Source organism: Gymnodraco acuticeps, unplaced genomic scaffold (genome assembly GCF_902827175.1).
Source record: "Gymnodraco acuticeps unplaced genomic scaffold, fGymAcu1.1, whole genome shotgun sequence".
NCBI lineage: Eukaryota > Metazoa > Chordata > Actinopteri > Perciformes > Bathydraconidae > Gymnodraco > Gymnodraco acuticeps.
This window is the reverse complement of record NW_022991470.1, coordinates 466,268-471,260: the sequence shown is the minus strand read 5'-3', so window position 1 is coordinate 471,260 and position 4,993 is coordinate 466,268.

Sequence of the window (4,993 nt, the reverse complement as noted above, 5' to 3'; positions counted from 1 at the left end):
CTCAACTCTCCCCTGACGTCACGCGGGGGGCAGGACCTCCACATGAGACGTATTCCTGCTCAGAGTACGTATTCAGATATTTGAGTTAAAGTACCAATACATGATTTTCAACATACGTCATTGCAAGTAAACGTCCTGAATTCAAAATCAAAAAAGTAATCATTGTGCAGAAAAAGAATGCCTTTATGTGTGTATATAATTATATTCATAGATGTGAAATGTCTAGATAATAGTGTTGCATAAGGTAGCATTTTACTTTTGTAGTCAAAGTTCTGATTTACTTTTTGTTAGAATATTTGAATAATTTGACTCCTTTGTGACAAAGAGTTAGTCCAATTGTTACATTTTTGGGGATGCATTTTGTTATAAGTAGCTAATGCTTTTTAGTAAATGTAGTGTAGTCAAATGACATTATTTCCCTTTTAAATGTAGTGGAGTAAAAGTGTATTGTAGCATTAAATGGAGATACTCAAGTTAAGTACAAGTACCTACTTGAGTAAATCTACCTAGTTAATTTCCACCTCTGTTCCTATAGTACAAAGCCTCATCTAGAGAATTCATTCATTCGAAGAAGACAAATATTACCTCCGGACAATATATTGTTCTTGTTCTTTATGTAAATCCTGCACAACCATTTGAACATGTTGCACATTTCTGCTCCACACTACCTCTTTCTAAATCTGCACAGCTCTCCACGTTGAATATAATATTTGTTATATTTTATTTTACTGTACTCAGTCTCTTACATATTCATATTGTGTGTAAATGTATTGTCGTTTTACAATAGTCTTTAAAATAGCGTTATAGAAGTCAAATGTTTTTGATCCTCTCCTTAAAAAAAAAAACGTATTCTTCTTTCTTCATCTTTGTATGCACCATTTACACCAAACCAAATTCCTCGTATGTGTAACCCTATTGCATCAAACCGATTCTGAGTCTTTGTTTCTACAATAAATCCTCTGTAGGAGTATTGTGTTTAGTATTTATATTTGACTTTTTGCATGCCAAACAGACTTTTCCTAGTAAGTAAGAACCTGTCTGACATGGACAATTTCCTGTTGTGAGCTACATGACGTGTTTAGATGTAGTGGAGGTTTAAGCTGCTAAATAGCAAGGTCTTTTTTCACGCATTTTAACAGAGGCCTGCCGTTTATTCTAATCTTCTTGTGCAAAACCAAACAAAATAATCTGATTATGATGCATGTCAACAGGAAAAATGTGTCACCACATTGTGCAGGCTCTGTTCTTCTAGGTCAGGAAAGACGTAACAATTCGATCAACATTTCTTAATAAATAGGAGTTTATGTTCAATATGCCAACCAAATGTAGCAGCTTGTTGGTCAATCAATCAATCAATCAATGTTTATTTATATAGCCCAATATCACAAATGTTACATTTGTCTCAGTGGACTTCACAGTGTGTACAGAATATCAGTATGACAATACGACACCCTCTGTCCTTAGACCCTCACATCGTAGAAGGAAAAACTTCCGGAGAAAACCCACAGTTTAAAGGTAAAAATGGGAGAAACCTCAGGGAGAGCAACAGAGGAGGGATCCCTCTCCCAGGACGGAGGACAGATGTGCAATAGATGCCGTGTGTAAATTGAAAAGATAATACATTTGCAACATAGGTAGTCCAAATGTTTGGAAATGCATGTGTGTATAATAGGAAGATGAATCCACAAGGATATCCGTCCAGGACTTATGATCCAGGACCACAGCCACGACTCAAGATCCAGGGCTCGCGATGCAGGACACAGGACCGCAGGATCATCCATGACTCCGGATCCCGGCGTATATAGACACCAAAAAGAAATACATTTGGGGAAGCTGGGTTAATCGGAACATGAGAGTACACAGGTATAGACAGAGAGAAGGAAGAAGTAAGATGTCCCCCGACAAACTAAGCCTATATCAGCAAAACTTAGGGCTGAATCTAATCAGCCCTAACTATAAGCTTTATCAAAAAGGAAGGTCTTAAGCGCACTCTTAAAAACGGATAGGGTGTCTGCCGCCCGAACACAAACTGGAAGCTGATTCCACAAATGTGGAGCTTGATAAGAAAAGGCTGGTTTAATGACATGCCAACAAACGGATTAGGATTTGTTAATGAAACAAAATTAGGCTAATTTTGTTTTGCCAGCCTTAAAATATGACCTGTTTCTATGTTATCTAAGTCAAAGCACAACAAAGGTAAGACTGTGTCAGTGTAAATGTTTCTTTCTAGCTATGGGAGTTAAAAGTAAAAAATGAAATGATAAAAATGCAGGTTGGACCACTTAATGGGCTGACCATTACAAAACATTTTAATACAATGTGAATCCACAATGCGTGAATGTTTTTAATATGTTCAAGTTATGGTCAACAGTATAGCTAACTGTATCTGCTGTACCTCCAGCCCATGTGTAAGTTATAGTAGTAATATCATTTAACCAGGCACTACAGAGTGGATTCAAAACAAATGAAAGTTGTGATGCCATATGACCAAACGTAAAATTGTAAGCTTGTATTTGGCAACATATTTTCTCTAAATAGGGAAGACAGATGTCAGCAAACCCTTATTGGATGTCTGGGATGTTTCTTGTTAAGGGTGTCGAGTTATCATTTTGAGCTCTCGGGCAGTGCTTTACAACAGTTTGCGTCAGTCACTCAGTAAAGGGCATCTGCGGCCATAGGCCACCCTGCTTGTAAACCTCATAAAATGTTCGCTTCCAGCGTAAGGAAAGACACTGTTAAAATCCAGTATTACTGGGGTTAGAAGTCTCATTGAGTTACGACAGTGATCACTAAATGTGAAAGGTCAAAGTTCAGGCAAGTATTGCACAAATTATTGATGGTAAATGTCCTAGCATCCGGGTTTCACATGACATTTATAGTCAAAAAGCAATGAATAAAACAACTGAATATATTATGGGCCTGCTATGTTCAAAGCTCAATCATTTCACATATTTAAATATACCTAAGCAATTGTTTAACCATCTATTGTTTTAAGTTGATCAAATTCTTAACTGTCTGGTGAGGTACGCAAGGAGCTAAAATAATAATATTCTACGAGGCTAAAGATTCTTATCCTGATGAGTTAATGGGCTTAGTTGTCGTCTTTTTTGACAGTCTCTCCAGCTTTCAATCCTCTTGTTGATTTAGGCTCCACAGGAGAGCTGTTATCTGTTAAGAAAATCCACCTACCGATTTATGTGTCTCAGCAAACATGACCAAGCTGAATGACGGCAATTCTAAGCAACTTAAGTGTTTGCATAACTGTGAGCAAGCACACAAGTGTAATGGAGGTTAGCAAAGCAGATGACTCTGACTTGTAAGCCTATTTAGGTAAATTGCTAAGCTACTCCCTGAAGGAAAGTATAGAACAGGAGGGGGATGGGTTACTTGCGGTCAAAAGGGAACAGGTGGTGCTGAATCTACAGGTTATGCTCTTCTATGAATCTGAGATAAAAAAAACAACAACCTATGTATCTTCTGACCACTATGTCATTTTAACAACCAATATATAGGAAAAATCAGCTCCAGAAGTGAGTGCATGCTGTGATATTGTATTGTGCGGCACTCCATCCCCCCTCAGATGCATAAAGGTTTGTAGTCGCTCCTTCAACAGCCAAGCAGTGCAAGATTAACCCTTGGCAACCCCTCCCTCCTCTTTACCTGGCTTGTCTGTCTTATCCACTCATTGTCTGTGGCTTGCCATCTGCTGCATGGGAAACCGCTAATGCACACCGATCCCCTGGGAGTGACGTTTCACACCTGAGGTCAGTGACTCCCAGGACACCTGCAGCTGGTAAGAGGCAGCCTGTTCACATTGTGCTATTGTCCCTAATGCTCGCCTTCTTCGGTGCAAAGAAACATGTGTTTAAAAGGATATAATGGGTTCATAACATCAGGTTGAAATACACAGGTTACATCACAGCATCAAGAGGAACACATAATGGTCTATGAAACATAATACGCGCATGGGCCAGGGTCGGATGGGGAGAGGGCTGTTATGTGCATGTTAGGCCGTTTGTGCATGTACACCGTCTGTGTCTTTTTGATACTACCATTATATCAATTACCAGTAACAGAACTGCTTAAAAAACTAGTTTACTACTCTAAAGTTTTAGCATTGTTATCCTTCAACATTTTCTAACACATAATGAACAATTGAAACGAAAAGGATCAAAATCAATGCAGTAGAACCAGACATATTGTCATTTGTTTTTTCATACCCTTTTCTTCTTTGCCAAAATCTGGCACCCTCATTGCAACGTGAATGCAGACAGCTTGGCTATGTATTTGGATGTGGTATGCTAGTAGTGGCTAAAGTAGCCTTAAGGATGTATCCCTAAATAGATATGAGGAACCACAGAGGACTGGTACGTTTTTCACACACACATATTCTTCATTTTTCATTTTCTAACTTTTACTTTCTAACTAAGCTAACCGAGTGAAGTGACATTGCTTGAGAAAAAATAAAAGACTTTGTGATACAAAAGGCATCATTCAATTTGTTTCTCACATGCACAATTACTGCTTAATATCTGTAAACTGACTTTGATGTGTAAAATCAGTGCTACCTTTTAGACATCTAACATCACCACATTTCTATGTACATGTTAGTTTCCTAAAGTTAAAACATCACAGATTCCAGCATTAAATTATTCCATATCAACTTGCTTCTTCCGTTCATGTGTCATTGAGATGGAGTAACCTTTTCTACGCACGCAGTACGCATCACTGCGCATTTAACTGTGAAAACCCAGTTATATGTTCACGAAGATGGAACAAATGACTCAAAGGCTGAAGCTCAGAGCATTGTTATTTCAGCTGGCAGCGATGGTGTATCCGGCGGAGCGAGAAAGTGCTTATGAATTTGGGAGAGGTATCGGGTTAGACACACTAACGCCTTTTGTTTGAGACTAGCACTTTGCCTGGTGTCAAACTCAAACAGGCAAAATATTAAGATTTCCTTTTCTAGCAGCCATTTCATTAGAATGTTTAC